Below are 20,183 nucleotides of genomic sequence, written 5' to 3'. Positions count from 1 at the left end.
ATGTAGGCTCCAGGAAGAGATAAGCAGATTTTCATGACTTCAAGAATTGAAGCTACAGTTAAATTAAGTACTATAGATATGAAAGAGAAGGAAATTCTCTCTGCTGTGTGTACCCAAAAGAAGATATTTTGAGATTAATGGGATTGGCTTTATTGTATTTTGAAATCATTTTATTTGTGTTATATGTAAACAGATTTGGTTTACGTTAACTTCATCTATTTTGTTTATTAAACTTTCATTTTATTGTTAAACCCAAATCTATAGCAGTGCATGTCTCTGCCTCAATTGAAGACCACCTTGATAAAAACAAAAATAATAAAACAAAATATAATCAATCAAGCTAGATTTCAGTCCAAGTTCTGACTTATCCAGTAATAACATCAGCTGAGATCATAACAGTCAAAAATTATAATAAAAGTCATACTGCTACTTTCCTTTTTGGTTTTTATTCATGGGATTTTTCACTGCTTGGCCAGCATTTATTACCCTCATTGCATTAGGGAAGGTAGTAGTGAGTTACCTCATTGAAATGCAGCTGTACAAGTGGTTACATTTATTAGTGAACCTCTATTGCATTTTTCACGATTTTCGTTCAAATGTACGTCATCTGTTTTCATTCCTATAATTTGAAACAAACAATAGCAGCTTCATTTTAAGATCATAATTAGACAGTATTATTGTACAATATGCAAATATGACTTGCATGAACACAGTTTAACAATAAGGAACAGGAAGGAAGAAAGACTGGCGTTTGTTTGGTGCTTTCATGATCTCAGAATGTCCCAAAGTACAGTCGGTTCTGCTAAAAGATGATAGTTGCGCTCCTGGACAACATTGAGTTATAGAAAATTGTGCTATAGAAATAATGGGGCCTATGGGAAAAGCAGAGTTAGGGGCAGACCACCAAACAGTAGCACTCAAAATTGCTCAAAAGCCTAACACAAAGGATAGCACAATTTAAATAAATGTTTAATTCATATCCATTAATGAAATAAAAGTAAATTCAACACTTTTCCTTGAAATAATGTCAAGTTGACTTGATGGGAGAGGTGGTTTTGAGGATAGCTCTGTTGTTAATGCAGGGGCTTAGGGTCATGTTCATCATCATCATCGCCTTTAGGTGCAGTTTTGTTTGCAGGGTTAGGGTAAAAAATAATTAATCCAGAAGTGGATGGCTGTGGTTCGTTGTCTTCTGACTGTTTCTTAGGGGTTGGCTTAAAAAGACATCCAGTTTTTGTTGCTTTGTCCTTTTACTTCTTTCATGAAGCAGCTCTTCATAGGGTGCCAAGGAAGATCTTATTCCATGCTACCCTGCTGCGTTCTGCATTGTAATCGTTGTCCTCTAAGAACTGCAATTGCTTCTCAATTTCCCTCAGGATAGAAGACTAAACATAAAGTGGAAAGCTGTCATGGTGCTGCATCCTGAACTTTATCTTCTTCTTCTTCAGCTTCCAATTGCCCTTCAGTGACAAGTTGTAGATTACGGAGTACTGTACCTCTCTCAGAAAGCAGCAAGTGCTTCATGACAAAGTCTGCGAAGTGATCACATGATGCCAGCACGCAGACTGTTTTGGTGCTAACATCGCACATATTCAGGACAGAGCCAGCAAAACAATCAGGTGACATTGACACATACTCCTCCATGCACTGATGTAATTGTATTCTCGCCAACACAAGTTGGCGTTTTAGAAATAGCGTTCCCCTATTCGCCAGTTGAATTATAGCCAATTTGCGTTGCCAGAATATGCGTTATAGCAGAAGTTTACTTCTTCCTGTATTGTAGGGACTATTTAACATTTAAAACACGGCAATACAGCAAGGTCCCACAAAGAACACGTAGTAGTTACCAAATAATCTGTTTAATGATGTCAAATGTTTGATAAATACTATCCAGGATATTGGAGGGGTAGCCACTGTTCTTTTCAAGGAAAATGCTTTGCAATTGTCCACATTAACTGTTGAAGGCATATGGGACCTTGGTTTATTGTGTCAGCAAAAATATGACACTTCCAACAGTGTAGCAATTCTCCAAATACTGCACTAGAGTCAGCAGAAACTTTTGTGCCAAAGTCTCTAGACTGAAACTTAAAAAGAGAACCTTCTAATTCAGTGACAAGAAGGCTACTAACTGAACCACAAAATTATCACAATTTATTGTTCTAATTGTACATAATGTAATGAAGCCTTAAAATTCTATACGTATAATGTGGACTTACTTCTGCTAGAGATTAACCTTCCCTCCTGCCCAAATTTATATGCGGATTGCTTAAACAAACGTTGTTAACCAATCTGAGGCAAGTGGTTCCATTTGTGGAAGTCACACAAGTATGACAAGTATGCCAATAAAATGTACAAGAAATAGATTTAAGTTCAGCTAAAAAAGAGCTTTAATAAATCTGAAGCATTTATCAGTAATTAACAGAAGAAAATAAAACATTCAGAACGGGATACTCACACAGTGGTCAGAGCCTTGTACAATGCTGAGAGTTTTCTGAAACCTTACAAACAGTCAGCGATGAAGGTCAGTAACCTAAACATTTTGAGGAAGTAGTTTCCTATAATAACAGAAAACAATGTTTAGTTCAGACATTTTACAAGGAAACATGAACTTTGAATGGGTCACTGTTAGAATAACTTCTTCAAGCCCAGACATTACAAATTTTTTTTGTATTGTTCCTCCAAGAACAGGTTATAGGCTGTGGGGGAGAAAAAAAACTGACAGCGTAACGTCTAGTGTATTACTTGCATTGATGTAGAAGTCACAGCAATTACCAATGACAAACTACTGCACGAGTCTAATCTCAGATTTTTAGATCATAAAAAAATCTGGCTGAAGATATTTATTGTGTGCTGGAATTTACAGTAATCCCTGTTTGAGGATTTTTTTTTTCCCTATGCTGACAAATTAAAGCAATTAATGATTACATTTTGTGCAAATACTGTCCCTTAAATGTTTATTAATATCCCTACATTTAATCAGACAAGTAGTAGTCCTTTTTAATTTTAGGTGAGAAGAGAAGAATGTTTTCATTATTATTGTGTTTGACAGCTACAAGAGAATCAGATACAAATGCTGATGTGGAACAATTCAATATTTCTCCTTGTGCCGCAATAGGCCTCCCTTTTAATTAATATTTTAAAACTAGAAGTATTGCTGAAATAACCAGGGTTGCAGGTTTAACCCACTCTCAGCTTGACCAGACTATACAAATAAGTTCATTTACAAGTTAAACCATTGATCTGGATTAAGTTAGCTGATCTTAGCCGAGACAGCAATAAAATGCCACATTTAGATTGATATGACTAAACCTCAGGAGCAGAAGAGCTCTGAGGAAGAGTGACTCGACCCAAAACATTAACTCTGATTTCTCTCCTCAGGTGTTGCAGACCTGTTGAGGTTTTGCAGCAATTTCTATTTTTTGTTTGTGAGCAGAATGAGGTCATTTGGCCCATTTAATTATACAATAAAGACATGGCTGATCCAATTATGGTTTTACCTGCACTTTCCCATCTGCCCTCATAGTCCTTGACTGCCTTCTATCAGAAATCTATCTAACTGTGCCTTGAATAAATTCAATGACACACCCTCCACTACTTTCTGGGGGAAGAGAATTCCATAGAAGAACAACCCACTGAAGAGAAAAAAAACTCCTCATTTAAATCTTTAAAGGGAGACCTTTTATTCTTAAACTGTGCTCCTGTGTTCTGGTCTTCCCCACTAGAGGAAACATCCTCCCAGTATCCACCCTATAAAGTACACCAAGAATCTTATATATTTCAAAAGGGAGCAAATCAGAAATCAGTTAATATTATTATTTATTATCTAGTGGACATCTCTCCCAACCTACATCTGCCCACAGCTTCTTGTCCCCACCTTCCCCCACTCAACACCACTCTGTAGCTCCCATTTCATGTGGTCACGTGTGATTATCAAGCAAGGACAGGCTTATTCTTCACTGGTATTGCCTTGCCATGTCAAATGGCCTGTTGACATTATTAAGACTGTCTGATGAAGAAACTACCATCTTTTGGTACACATTGATCTAAACCCAACATGAGTCACTGCCTTCAGTATAGATCAAGGCTGCAAAACGTCAGTTTACGGTCGTCACTGAACATGATTGCTTATTTGAGGCATTTAAAAATAATTGGCAATAGGAATATGTATTGAGAGATATGGCTGAATCTTACTGGAAATTGCCTAAGACTTCTGGTGGGATTCATAGAATATTTCTCTCCGCAAGGCCCAGTGAGTTTTCTCTCAGTAGCATCATAAACTTGCCTCGTGAATGATGCATCAAGCTCCTGCGACAGTCCATTCGTCCTAGTCTTCCACTCGCCATAGATAGAAGGATATTCCATTGCTAGGACCTTTGGGGATTCCTGGCCCCAGTGCCATATTTAAAAGACAATTGTGCACTTAGTCAAGCACTGTCACCTAGGAGCTGCATTACACAATCCCCAACCTTTACTGTGGGCATGGCAGCTATGGGAACATTGGCACCTTGCTTTGCAGCCAGGGACTTGGAGGTTCTGCTGGATGGGATAGTGTAGAGGAAGGTTTTCTACTTCCCCCAGGATAGGCTGAGAATGCACGACACCAGAACATTACAGCCTGGTGTAAGGTTCTCACCCGGGACAGTGCCGTCTCCAAGGGAAAGAGAAATGCCTGGTAATGCCCTAGAAGGTCAATGACCTTCTCTACCATGGCAAATACTACTATCCTCTCTCTGCAACATCACACTCACTCTATCTCTGCTACTGTACCCATCTCCCACAAAGGCTCATGGCCTACCATTCTCACTATTGCATGCAAATTCTTCCCTCACTTACACTTACTCACTTCAAACCCTATCTACTAGCCCTGCATGGCCTCTGTTCTTTCCTCGCTCACTTGGGACACCTCACCATCTTTCCTACACCTGTGCCAGCATTAAATGCTGTGCCACCCACTTTCGTTTCACTTAATCCCTCCGTTTATCTCATTTCAGGAGTAATTGCACACAATAGAGTGGAGAGATCCAGGATGGGCAGTAGAGAGCCTGATATTTATCTCCTTACACCTATGAACAGATGATTTGGGCTGTTGCTGGCAAGGATTAGGACTGGGTCTGTGGAGATGCCAAAACCTACATGCTCTTGCAACCAAACTAGAAGCATTGCCAATTGCTGTGCCACTCTTCTGTTACCTTCACTATGAATACATTCTTAACCTGCCAGAACTTCTACTCTTATTTCACAACATGTTCTGTTTAAAGCATGAGCAGCATCAGCTCCAGCAAAGAGGCAATATAATACTGAAGGCCCTTCAACCTATCAAAGCTGGGTACTGCAGACCATTAATGATACCACTATCCTACCTTTCCACATGCATGCACACACACCCCTCTCCCCGTATTACCCCTTTCCCTTCAAAGGTCCAACGTCTCCCCACCCCGACATGTTGAGCTGTCTCCTTCACAATTGTCATCTCCTCTGCATCCTGGCATGTTACCTCCATCCCCATTAGCTTCCCTGCTTCCCTCCTGCAGCAGTTTCCCTGATAACTATCCCCTTGGCTACTAATGGACTGATGCCCAGAATTAACCATTGACTGACCTAGACAGACAGCCCTAAATGATAACTGACCAGATCCCTGAATAAATATTTGTATAGCTCCTCAACTGACTTTCTGCAAATCCCCTTGGCCCACTTCCTGAGCTGGAGATACTGAATCCCCGACCAGGGCTGCCCCAAGTAGCCGACTGACCTTGTCCAAGCCCCTGGTCCAATATTTGTGACTTCCCTTGACTCGTCATGCCAGGACCCCCTGACTGAAGGCTGTACCCCTTGAGATGACTGAAGGCTGCTCATCTTAGACTTTGAAACATAGACATTTGACTGAAGCCCATGCAGTGTGTTTGCCTCATACATTGCTGGCACATGGTGAGATGTGAGATTGACAATAGCATTGTGGTATACAGCAAGATGACCATCCTGTTGATTGCTCACTGCTGGCAAACATGACAAGCTGACTGACTTTGTGACTGCACTAAAAGTCAAGGCAAGACAGATGTACTGTGAGCCTTTATGCTCTGGCTAAGGGGTAAACGCTAAAAGATAAGGCAAGGTAAGAAAGCTGTGAGCATCCAGGTTGGCACAAAGTAAATGAGTGCTAAGAATCCAGGCAGCAGTCCTGAGATACAGCTTGGTCCATCCATGAAATGGATGCCCATCCATGCACACAGTGTCCTGACATTAGCGTTGCAGTGAAAAGAGCTGTGCACCTATTGTACTATTAGTGAACAAAGATGTACAATAGGGATATAGTGACGTTCGACATATGTGAGATGCCAATATCTGTGGACAGGGTTGTGCATGTTGTCATTGCCCACTGTCCATGTGTCCTGACATATTGATGCCCAAAATCCAAGATGGAGGAGCATATGGGCAAGCAGTGAATTGTCAGATAACCACTCTGACCTTCATCACAGGATTTCTCAGTCTCTAGTTTCTATCCAGGAGGTTGCAGAATGGGAAATTCCATACTAATGAGGTGAGATTAAATAAAAATCATATGTTAATACATACTAATGTATTTAAATAGGCCTCTCTCCACTCACTGGCAAAAATCTTGCAGTTCAACCACTTCATTGGAATATCAGGCTTTTTGCTCTCATCGGTGTTGAGGAGCTTCTCACTGATTTTCTCATGCATTTTTCCTGACTTTCTTTCCGTGACCCACATCATTCAGAGTTTGGGAAATCTCAGTTGATTGTGTTACTGTATGAGGACAAATGTCTTGTTAAGCATATCATCAAAAGAGGTAACAATCTGAAGTAATAGTGTTCCATAGTAGGTCAGACAAGCAAAAATATGTAAACTGTATAGCAAGACTTGTTAGATGAATATTAGACGATGTATACATTAGACGAATACTTCAGTAATTAATAACTACATCTGGAGTCATAGAAGCAGGTTCCAGATATAAGCAAATCTTTCAGATATGTTCAGTTTGATTCAATTTATTTTTTTTTCCACTCAAGTGCGATTATCGTTAATGATCTTCAGTCAATCTGTTTTCCTGTACCAAAAGTCTGGTACCAGATTTCTGGAGGAGGCCATTATTGTGTGATAGTTAATACACACACTAGCAGTGTAGCTGCATTATTCTCTGCCAAACCTTTTACCTGATTGCATAACATAAGGCAAAATTGATCTGAAAATTATAAGCGTGGAATTCTGCCTTGATGTTGTCTACTCAATTTCTTTGGGATGTCACCATCCCATCACATGCAGGAGAGGAAAGGCTTATTGATGGTAGTTAGATGGTCTTATGAGATCATTAAACAACTGGACACTTCAAGCTGTCACCGAGGGCAGTTGTCTTCTGAGTTAATTAGTGTATTTCAAATGATTGATCACCTGGTTCCATCGCTTCGGAATTTTCCACTGACACTGATTATCAAAGGCTTCAAGTTTCTGCTTGCATGTGTACTGTTGATGCCATCACCAGGAACAGGGGTGGTTGATGAGTCTAATGTTCAGCTTTATTGAACAAGACAAGTAATGCCATGGTACAGTGAAAGTGAAAAGGATGTCAGGGTCAACATGTCAAAACATGGTGACATGTGAGTACAGCAGAAGCTTAAAGGTATAACGCAGTGAAATGGAGGCATTTTAAGGAGAATAAATGTTCTCTCTTTATCCCAAAGTATAAACTTTCTGAAGCTATCAAAATGATACAGTTTAAATGTTCAAAATCAGCACCATATGATTAATGCCTAATATAGACTGCAGAAGGCAATACTTTTTGTGACAGGATTGAATGGCAAAATAAGCTTCTGTTCTGAGGAAGGGTCACCGGACCAAAACGTTAACTCTGATCTTTTTCTTCACAGATGCTGCCAGACCTACTGAGCTTTTCTAGCAACTTCTGTTTTTGTTCCTGATTTACAGCATCTGCAGTTCTTTCAGTTTTTATTTTTGCAAAATAAGCTTAATGCTTTGAGATGCTTTATAATAAAAATCACCCATTCAAGGTATGTTATCCAGTTTCTGGGAACTGAAAACTTATTTTATCCAACAACAACTACACTGTTCTGATTTCCCAGTAAAATACTTAAGATTTTCAATCTCAGTGCATTTGTAAATGAACTAAGAGGAAGTCATTTGTCATTTGAACTCTGCCTATGTGTAAAGATTGAAACAGACTACAGACCAAACTGGCACATCTTCCCCTCCCAAGCTTAGGGACTCAGTGTGAATTATAGCCAGTTGTGTCACAGTCCATGGCCAAATTGTCCAATAGTCAAATAGTCGCTTCTAAACTGTCGGTTGGATTTGCACATGACGGCCCTGCAGAATCCCTGATATATCAGACCCTGAAAGAATTGTCCGGGAAATTGAAGATTTCCCTCACCTGGAACCCTATGAAAGTATCCATTTGAATCAGAGAATTTGGAAGGTTCTGAGAAGTTAGGGAAATAGTTACTCAGGAAGTTAGAAAATTAAAAACCAAGTCTAATTCTTGAGTAATGAGTAAACTGACCCCACAACTTACCATTAACCCCCTCTCAACTATAACTCCCCAAGATCCTTGACAATTTTCAGGCAGTGATTCAACAACTGCAACAACTATACGAATATGTTTCATTAAGCCTTATAATAGTTAGCTGCATGAATGTAGGTCTGATCTTACAAATACTATTTTCTAGTTTTGCAGTTAGTATGCAGTCACGGTATCAGACTATCACATTGATGGATGTCTGTTATTCTGCCAGCAGACAAAATGCTTTCACCTATACACCATATCTGACCACTATGATTAACTGGAACATGAATTGTGCATTAATTGTGTTTCATTGAAAATGGGTAGTCGGCATCATTTGGAAAATCACTGGCACTCCACTGAAGGGCTCTTGTAGCACCGTGGTAATGCTCCTGCCTCTGAACTAGGTGGCCCAGGTTTATCCCACCTGCTCCAGAAGTGCACGAGAACATCTCTGACTACCAACGTGCTGTGCTTCAATGAATAGCAACAGACTGAAAGTGTGGTGATTGAGTTTGGAAGTGCAAGTCTGCACTATGGATCTCAGTAAGTGTAAGCCATGAACGTATAAAGATGGCTCCACTTTTATCCTTCATTTCCTGACTTTCTATAAGACGGCACAAGCTTGTTGCTTGTGACAAGCTTGTCTTACCCTGCAAAAAAAGAGTTCTGAGGAAGGGTCATCGGACCCGAAACGTTAACTCTGTTTTCTCCTCCGCAGATGCTGCCAGACCTGCTGAGCTTTGTTGTTGTTCTTGTCTTACCTTACACCCCACTCATGACACCCCTCTGCCATCCCACCATGGGCTGCATTTTACTTGTTCTCATCCATTGTGACAGGCCATAGAATGTAAATAGGTCAGCTGCCTTGCCCACCACCCTCCTACCTACCAATGAGCTCACATTCACAATAAAATAAGATGGTGCAGCCAGTCAAAACCACAGTCCTTTCATAATGTATAAATAAATAATTAATAACTGAACATCTTAAAAACTTAATTAATCCTAATATTAAACTGCCTGTGCAACAATATGCTTGACAGGGCAGGTGGTTAGGAGTGGCAACCCATCTTTATTTATAAGTTTTCAAAAGTTGCAGGAAGCAAAGGTGTACTTCTTTTGGATGGTGCCCTGTGTGCATCGGGGGTGGTCTCTAACAGAACTTTAATGCCAGCCACATACCCCTCACAGCCCTTGCTAAATGTAATTAAAACCTCCCAGTCCACTGCTCCCAACACGTTCTGAGGAAGGGTCACTGGACCCGAAACATTAACTCTGATTTTTTTTCTTTTCTTCATAAACGCTGCCAGACCTTGCTGAGCTTTTCCAGCAACTTCTGTTTTTGTTCCTGATTTACAGCATCTGCAGTTCTTTCGGTTTTTATTCAGCAGAAGAGGATGTTTGATGAGAGGGAACAAAAGCTGGATGCAAGGCAAAAGTTCATAGTCGCACGATCTGCAACTTATATTTCATTGAATCATAGAATTTTACACTACAGAAGGAAGCCATTCAATCCAATGCTTCTGTACCAGCTCTCAAAAGCTACTCCCATTCTCCAACCCTATCTCCATTGCCCGCTGAATTCATCACTTTCAAATTTCTGATAGCAGGATGAGGGTGAAATGGAATTTGGGTAGATACATAAGGCAGGTTCCTACTGTCATCCTGAATGACTCTGAATGCAGCACCCTTACTGAGATCACCACCAAAGGAATCAGAAAATACAGGTGAGCATGTCAGCTGCTAGTTCTTTAATGTTCCTTGCGGTAATGTGTGACTGTGCATTGTAATGCATATTGGGTTTTGTTTCCCATAAGCTGAATAGCTAGAAGTCAGAATAGCCAGCCCAGTGCTGATCATGCGTCCATTGCCAATTGTTATAAAAATTCATCTGGTACATTTGTGTTCTTTCGTGAAGAAAGACTTCCATCCTTACCAGGCCTGACCTACAGGAAATTCCAGCCACAACTGGTCAGTGATGTATACATCCCATGCAAGAAAATAACGTATGCAGAGGTTAGTTAGAGGCTGACATCATTAAGTGTATGGAGCATGAAGCTAAGCATCTGATTTTTTTTTAAAGAAGTTAGTTACTGTGGTGTGGGTGATGCTGACTGGCCGGCAGCACTGCCTATTCTTAGCTGCCTTCTTGAACTATTGCAGTCCAATTGCTGTTGGTAGGTTCACAATGATGTTAGAGTTGCAGGACTTTTGACCCAGCAGCAGTGAAGGAGCAACAACATACTTCCAAATTAGGACTGTGAGTGGTTTGGAGGAGAATTTGCAAATGTTGACGTGCCCATGTATCTGCTACCCTCACTCCTTAGTGGTTGTGGTTATAGGTTTGCACAATGCTATCTAAGGAGTCTTGGCAAATTTATACAGTACAGCTTGTATATGTAGACAGTGCTGCTACTAAACATCACTGGTGGAGGGAGTAAACATTTTGTGGTTGGTTGGCTCCTGAGCTGATTCATTGTTCCGCAGACGTTTCATTACCCTGCTGGGTAACATCATCAGTGTAGCCTCCGATGAAGCGCCGTTGTGTTTTCCCGCCTGGTTTTTAAACTCTGGTGTCTGTTGAGCTGGCTTACCTCACTTCCAGTTTTCCTTCGCAATGGAGTATATATGGGGCCTAGCTCTATGCGTTTATTGATTTGTGGATTTGTGAACATTTGTGAATGTGATACCAATCAAACAGATTGCATTCTCCTGGATGATGTCAAGCTTCTTGGGTGCTGGTGGAGCTGTACTCATCCAGGAAAGCAATCCATCACAATCCTGATTTATGCCTTGAAGATTGTAGTGAGGTTCTAGGTCGTTTGGAGGTGAGCTGTTTGCTGCAGGAGTCCTAGATTCTGATCTTTTGTAGCCACAGTACAGAAATGGTAAGTCCGTTTCGACTTCTGGCCAACAATAACTCCCAGGATGTTGATAGTGGGGTACTGAGCTATGGTAATGACATTGAATTTCAACAATGATGATACATTTCAATGAGGATGATGATTAGATTCTCTTTTGTTGGAGACAGCCATTGTCTGGCACTTGTGTAGTGTGAATGTTAACTTGCTGTTTGTCAGCCAAAGCATGGATACTGTCCAAAACATGTTGCATTTGAACATGGACTGCTTCAATATCTTTAGTGATGATACTGTGGCTTTAAGAGATGTCCTGGTTTCTTTCAAAGAGAGCTGGCATGGTGGCCTCACAGTGGCAGGGACCCAGGTTCAATCCCACCTTTGGGTGACTATCTATGTGGAGTTTTCACATTCTCCCCATGTCTGTGTGGGTTCTTCCCAAGTGCTCTGGTTTCCTCCCACAGTCCAAAGATGTGCAGGTGGGGCATGCTCATAGTGTCCAGAGTTATGCAGGCTAGGTGGATTAGCCATAGGAAATACAGGGTCACAGGGATAGGACTGGATGGAATACTCTTCTGAGGGTTGGCCTGGACTTGATGGGCCAAACAGCCTGTTTCCCCACTGTAGGGATTCTATGATTCTAGAGTTTGGGGAACAGATGCCAAGCAGTCTGTAAGATAAACAACTTGTGAGGCCGTGGCATTTTATTTTTGAAATTTGGAACAATAGAAGCAGCCTGAGTGCCTGTAGTCCACCTTGCTCAGATCGACGATTTTTAGTTAGCTTTCAACGGTGGTCACTGGGGTCTCAGCAGGGTTGGAAGGCAGTGAATCTTTCCCGGCTGCTACACTGTCTCTCTGAATTTTCTGTCAGAGATGTCTTTTGGCGTTCTTTCCTCCTGGATTAGAGAACTGCATGTGAAACAATCTGTGTCAGAATTTGCCTTTTTGCCAAGGTTGTGTTTATAGGACATTATTATAGTGGAACAGTTAATTAGTAACAATTAATGTATCTATTCTTTTGTTAACTTAAGTTTTCCAATAAAGTTATTCCAAGTTCCTCTTTGTTTTGTTGTATTTTAACTATAGTATTTGAATAAATAGTGTTTTGCCTAACATCAAGTAGTTTGACCAATCGAATTGCATCTGGAACACTGCACCTCACATTAACCTTTAAAATAAGAAGTTAGTGTCTAGACTATCTTCTGAATATTTTGAGGGGATTTGGTCTGGTCCATAACACTAAGGAGTCACGAATTGTGCTGAATATTGTGCAATCATCCATGAACATCCTCACTTCTGATTTTTTGATAAAAGAAAGATCATTGATGAAACAACTGAAGATGTTTAGGCTTTGGACACTAACCTGAAGAACTCCTTTAGGGATGCCCTGGAAATAAGATATCTGACCTCCAACAACCACAACCATTTTCATTTGTGCCAAGTATGACTCACCCAGTGGAGAGCTTTCCCTCTGATTTCTATTAAGTCCAGTTTTATTGGGACTCCTTGATGCCACACTCCACGGAATGTGGACTAGGTGTCAGGGCAAATATTCTCATGACACCTCAGGAATCCAGCTCCTTCGTCCATGTTTGAGCTAAGGTTGTCATGACGTCAGCAGTAGACTGGCACTCACAGAATTCAGCTGGGCGTCAGCGAGCAAGTTACTGCTAAGCAAGTGCTGCTGACAGCATTATCAATCACCCCTTCCATCACTTTGGTTACGACTACTTTGTAGGGTCAATAGCTTTGGATTTGCCATTGTTTTTCCCACTGTCAGTATGTCCTCAGCATGCATGCCCTGCCCTGCCCTGCCATGCCTTGCATTGACAACTGGCACAGTCAGACAACCAGTCAGGTGATTGTGCTGTGCAGTAGTCTTTAACCAAGGCTGTGCACATCTTGTCATACATCAAGGTGCCACAATACCTGCACCATGAGATCTCTCAGCATACAGATAAACACACAGCACTTATAGCAAGCAGTGGATTGTGTATGAATGTCTTAGGGGGATAGTCCTCAGTCAGGTCCATGGGGCCAGCTGTCAGTTGGTAGGGGGACCCAGCATGGTTAGTCAAGAGCACCTTTGCATACCACAATCAGACTTGGCTGTGGTCAGATGTCCAGTCAGGGCAGCACTACATAGGGGAACCCGGTTCTCCAGGGAGTTGATTATGGTCAGTCCTTTGTCAGGTCAGAATGGAAAAGTGAAAAGATCTCACAGGGACATGTGAGATTACTAGCCAGGGGCCTGGGCAGGTAAGGGCCATTGCTGGCAGGTCAGGTCATTTGAGGGGTGGGTTATGGCCCTTTTGTCACCTCCAAACATAAAAATAAAGGGAGAAAGGGGCTGGAAACAGGGATTCCAGGATACTGGAGGGGTGGGGTGAGGGAATTAGGTCGGCAGTTTTGTCACATATATATAGTTTGGGTGGGAGCCGGAGATTGCAAAACCTGTGAGGTTAATGGGCTGGGCAGTGAGAAAGGACAGACTAATGCTGGGGACTTGTGTGGCATTAACACTGAAAACCATATGCAGAAGACCACGCATTGCCATGCCAATTGTAAAGCACATAGAGAGCAACATTGAGGAGAACAGCTGTGAAGTAACTCCCATTGAGACATAGAGACATACAGCACAGAAACAGACCCTTCAGTCAAACTCATCCATGCTGACCAGGTTTCCGAAACTAGTCTCATTTGCCTGCATTTGATTCATATCCCTCTTAATCTTTCCTATTCATGTACCTGTCCAAATGTTTTTTAGATGGTGTAAGTGTACCTGAATCTACCACTTCCTCTGGCAGTTCATTCCACATACACACCACCTTCTGTGTGAAAAGGCTGCCCCTCATGTCCCTTTTAAATCTTTCCCATCTCATCTTAAACCCATGCCCCCTGGTTTTGGACGCCCCCAAACTGTGGAAAAGAACTTTGCTATTCATGTTATCTATGCCCCTCATGATTTTATAAACCTCTATAACGTCATTCCTCAGTGCGAAAAGTCCCAACATATTCAGCCTCTCCTTATAACACCACCCTCTAGTCCCAGCAACATCCTGATAAATCATTTCCGAACCCTCTCCATTTAATTAGATCCTTCATATAGTAGGGTGACCAGAACTCTCTTCTCTGAAAGACCATTAGGTTTCAAGCAGCTGAAGAGATTATTTTACTAAGTTAAAGGTCCTCCAGCTGCAGTTAATATTTACCTTGGTGTGTGTCTCTGAGAATAGCCTAAAGGGTACAGAGAGCGGCTCAGGATCAGCCATGACAAACCCACTACATCCCTTCCTACACCTGTTTTACAAAACACATTACAGAAGGAGATGAGCACCAGTTTCTTTCCCATCACAGCAGCAACAAAGACAGCGTATAATGGCACTGAGACTCTGGGTTTGCATTGAAGGGTCTGACAGGAAGGCCTCTACTCACTATTGTCCAAACTGTTGATGTTTATTTGAATGTTCTAGCCATGTGGCATTTCACCAAATTTCTCTGATGGTTTCTCAAGGAATTATCCAACAGGATCTACCATTACCTTTTTGCAAGGCCTTGAGTACATTATATACAGATTGCCATGCAGGGTTAGTGGTCCAGAAGAAAATAGGAGGAGAAATGAGAGCGAGTGAGGGAAATTGCTGAAGGTAGTACTGAGAGTGGCTGAGCATGAGCCTTGGCAGGAGGTCCATATAGTAGCAGAGGTAGAGTGAGTGTGATGTCACAGAGAGAAGAGTGTGGCACTTACTCTGAGGGCATTAGAATTGTCATTAACCATCTTGCGGGACCGCTTGTCGCTCCTCCGCACTGTGGAGACTCCACTAACCTGGGTGACCACCAACTAGATTGCTAGTGTCTGACCACATGGCCTTCAATGCCAGACCTCTGGGAATACCATGTCCCTCTTCTGAACCCACATATCCACCAGAACCTTCGGATTGGAGAATGACATGCCATCATCCCCTTCTTCTGAAGAGAAGTCTTTAAGCGAGCAAGGCAGCTTTGCAATGCCAGTCTCCTCGTCAGGTATACAAAGGCCTTTTAAAATAGCACAGATGCCAGATGGTCTGCCAATGATTCCTGGTCAGTGACGAGTTCTTCTGGGCATGCCTTGTGGTAAGATGAAGCTACAATTAAACGAGAGAGGAGCCTTAGAGATGGGTTAGGTAGTGAATGAGGTGAGTTTGGTAAAGATACCATGACAGGTTTTGCTAGGCCATGTAGAGAAAAATCCTCCAATAAACTTGACGAAACTGACTCTGAGCCAAAAGAATTAAAATTCAGTTAATCGTATTCACACTGCAATAACTTTCCCGCTTTTCAGACTGGAGTCCTATGACCAGCTGAGTGCCACAAAGATCGGTGCTGGGTCCACTGCTTTTAGTCAATTATATAAATGAGTTGGATGTGAACATAGGAGGAATGGTTAGTACATTTGCAGATGACACCAAAATCGGAGGTGTAGTGGAAAGCGAAGCAGGTTATCTCAGTTCAACGGGATCTTGATCAGATGGGCCACTGGGCCAAGGAGTAGCAGATGGAGTTTAATTTAGATAAATGCGAGGTGCTGCATTTTGGAAAGGCAAATCAGGGCAGGACGTGTATGCTTAATGGTAAATTCCTAGGGAGTGTTGCTGATCTGCCTTTCCAAAAGAGGGATATGGGCCAAATACTGGCAAATGGGACTAGATTTATTTAGGATATCTGGTTGGCATGGATGAGTTGGACCGATGTTTCGGTTTCCATGTTGTATATCTCTATGACTCTGCAATGGAAAAGAAGATGCGCAAAATTCTCTTGAAAGCAGCCCAAGCAACTGTGCATACATTGAGTCACTTAAAGAGAAGGTACATTTGTTGTGGAGGTAGATTTTGATCTGCAGTTGGGGATGAAATGAACAATCATTTTTTGGTGCTAATGATGAAGAACTGTTGACTAGGTAAAATGAATAGAACACTTCATTGGTAAAGAAGTTTTGGCAGCATATGCATCAAGCAGCCAATAGGATAGCAGTTGCTTCATGCTGCTACGCATTGTGAAAGTCATTGGGCCATAACTTACTCACTCAAAGGCAAAAGTGCTACCAACTGAATCAAGCTGACGTGTGCTGATATTATAACAGTTTACAGCTGTGTTAATGAAGGCATTGTAAGTTGACAATCAGTTAAAATGTGGTCATGTGGATGTCAATCTGCTTTCACTTGCTTTAAACTGTATCAGCAATTTGCAAATTGCAGCAATACTTTGTATGTCACAAAAAAGAATTTGTGCCAACAAAACATCTATGAAATCTGTTCTCTATGACTGAAATATTCACTGCCAAAGGTATGTGCATGTGAGGTTTAACTTTTGATTATGTTGTTTTGGATGGTACTGAAGGAGCCAGCACTTTATTCTGCTTCATTTTACCCTTTATCAGGTCAGACCAAATTACTGAGGTGATCCTCAAGATGTACACAACTGACGGCATTCAAAAGAGGGTTTGAATAAAAGTAAGAACTTTCACAGACAGCAGACAGATGAAGAAGAAACCAAATTGTCATGGCACCGATGGAGTTGAAGCCAGAACAAAATTTGCTACAACTTTCATGCTGTGACTGCATAAGGAGATGAAGTGTGAGAAGGTAAACACTGATGTTCTTACTGAAACTAAAACCACATTTCTCCAGCTATTGTTGGAAATGAAGTAATTGTCAGCTTCACTTACATCCGCTTAAAGTCAACTGCAGTTCATTTAGTTCAGGGCAGCTTAGGAGGAAAGCTATATGCAACAAAGTCAATATTCTCAACATTCTGAGCAAAATACAAAGGAAAGTAAAGACATTTTCTCACAAATTCATTTCACATTCTTTTCAATCTTTCCACCAAAATGGAAGAAAACACAAATTCTGTGTGTCATATTATGGTCCCTTGGTCACTAACCTAAAGGTAACGCTTAGAAGCACCAAACCTACCCACGTCCAGTGTGAATGGGCCACACAGCAATTTCACTAGACCTCAGAGCATTAATGCCAGTGATCTCAACTGATGAGAATTGACATTGTTGGGGCAAATAAAGCAGCTGTACTCGGAAACAAAAACCTGAGAGAATCAACAGCAAGAAAACGAAAAATTGATTGCAATGGAACAGCAAGAAGGAGGGAGGGCAAGAAAGGGCAATGGTTAACAATGAAAGAGTGGAGACATTGGTAGGGTAAAGGCCATGTTAGGCAATGTATATTTTTACAGCTTAAATTGCAATGTTCATATAATGTTTTGGATTCTGTATAGACCGTTTTTTTTTTTCATTTTTCTGTGCTGTTGATTGTGGAGTGAAATGGTAAAAGGACTGTTTTGAAAACCAAGAACGTTGAAAGGATTGCTGCACCTTTTAAAATCAGGTTACTGTCACTGATTGTAAATTCTGTTTTCATGATGTTTGTTCAAGCATTGGGGAGGGGATGTTTAGTTGCATCGTTATATGTTGACAGTTCAAAATTGTTTACCTGTAGTGATAATCTATTCACTTGGAAAAAGTAGCAATTTGCTTTTAAGTACAGAATCCTGCTCCTATACTCTGTTAAACTGGGCTTAAAAGATAGGTAAATTGGAGAATTTTGTGTACTTTGATAAAATTTTTACCTTTAGGGATGATCTGGGAATAATGGGGCCTGATTTCCAGTATATACCAGTGAGGTGTAACACTTTACATGTCACAGTATTATAATCAGAGCCATTCTCCCCATGTTAGCTTTTTAGGGGGGGGTGTGTGTGAGTACTTTTGAAGTTTTAGAGTTTTTGGTCAGCTTTATATGTGCATTTGCATAAAATTTCCACCTATACAGAGTTAGACTTAACAGTACTTTGCATGGGATCAGGTAAGGAGCCAAGCAGATCCTGCCCAATAGATTTAGTTTTCTTTGAGTAAGTAACAAAAAATATCATCAGTTTCTGATGAGTCCAAATGCTGTGGTTCACATTTCTCAATGGAATGATATATAATCCTTCTTCCACACCATCTTTCACTCTCTTTGTTGTTACATGCATTCTTTCCTAAGTCCTTCTGAATTTACTCCTCTTGTTGTTTCAAAGGCTAAAATACGCTATACACATACTTCCTTTCCTTGTACATTTGCTTTCGAAATATTTTGAAATTAAAGCCGATTAAACCAATTTATAATTTCACTCTTTGTTAGACTAGTTCTTAAAATTTTCAAACTTCTTAGCCAACTGCCCATCCCTCCCTCATGGAAATTTTCCTTCCTATAGGCTTTAAAAATCCAATTTTTAACATTACCTGAGGACAGGTTTTAACATCCTTTCTCCTAACTCTTTTCAATCTTGGCGCTGTCCTGCACTGTCAATCGATGGCATTTGACTTCTGTATCACAATTTTAAAAGGTGTCAGGTCCTTAAAGGTGCAGTTTCTACATGCCTTACAAAAGAAGAAGGATGTAACAAGCTGGCGTCCTGAAGAATAGTAACAGATCCAATATTACTCCTGGCAAATCACCAAATTTCAAGCTCAGGACAAATGCTTCCAACTTGCATTGCATCATTTTTCTTTTTGCAATGAAAGGTTGTATTTAGCATCTCCTAGCCCTAGGGATTATAGTTATTACCTCTTCAAATCGAATTTGAACTTTTTTTTTCTGAAGCAAAGGCACTGTTATCCCAAAGGTATACTTTCTGGAAGAGGTGACGTGAATGGAATGTTTGCTGACAGAAAATAAGGGAAATTGTAATTGCTTTATGCAAGAATGCATTAAAATACAATTAGAAAGGTTTTGGACTATAGTGGTAAGAGAGATAAAGAAATAAATACATTGCCCAAAACTTACAAATTATTTCATCATGTTAAGTTAGGAGAGAGGTTATATAAACATCCAAGTCACTGGAGTTACCTATGGCCTCTATTAGTCTTAATCATAAACCTTTTCTGAAGTGCCTCTGCTTGGAATAGGGAGATCGATCCAATGCCTCCAGCTGTACATTGTCTGTGACAGTGTTAATCCATTATGAAAACATTCCTACGCTTTTCACTCCATAGCAGGCAAATTTTTTAAAAACATTCCAAATTAACCATGAGCTGAAGTGCGAGTGGAAAATGACAAATAAAATTACTGTCACTTTTCCCATTGTATTTCGTATATCTGTTTCTATAAAAGAAGCTAGGTGACTAAATTTGGACAAAAAAAAGGTTGTTGTAATCTCCAGCTGCATGGTAACACAGAATGAGCCCTCAAGGGAAATCAGTCATTAGTTTCCATCATGTCGGCTGACACGTGTTTAACCTTTCTGACGGAATGTCCCCAGTATCCTAGCCATGTTTTAACAGCCACAATAAGAGCTTCTTTTTGATCTGAGAAACAGGAACACATTGTCTCTGGCATTATGATATCCAAAGCTAGTGCCTCCTTCACTTGTCTTTGCAAGGCAGTCATGGATAAGGCTACAGATCATTGCTTTCTGAATGCCAGGCTTGCCTTCTGATCCATTGCAGCTGTTAGTAAGTTTGAAATGTACATAGGCTAAACAAGGATTATCATCAATTCCCTTTCCCTTAGGATTTGGCTTTGGATAATACCGGCATATTGTTCAGACAAACAAAACTGACATCAAAAGTATGCTTTTTGGGAAAGGATTAAAAGCAAAAAATGCCAGAAGAGCGTTTCTAGCACTGTCATTGGTAGACTGCTGAACAATGATGTTAGTTATTTATACTGTAGTCTAAGAAGCACCTTCAGCTGACAAGTATATAACAGCAGGGTCTATAGGTTTGAGGTGGGAAAAGCACAGAAGGTCAGACAGCAT

Source organism: Rhincodon typus, chromosome 18, assembly GCF_021869965.1.
Source record: "Rhincodon typus isolate 14 chromosome 18, sRhiTyp1.1, whole genome shotgun sequence".
Taxonomy (NCBI): domain Eukaryota; kingdom Metazoa; phylum Chordata; class Chondrichthyes; order Orectolobiformes; family Rhincodontidae; genus Rhincodon; species Rhincodon typus.
The sequence above is the reverse complement of the archived record's forward strand: the minus strand, read 5'-3'. Positions refer to the sequence as shown.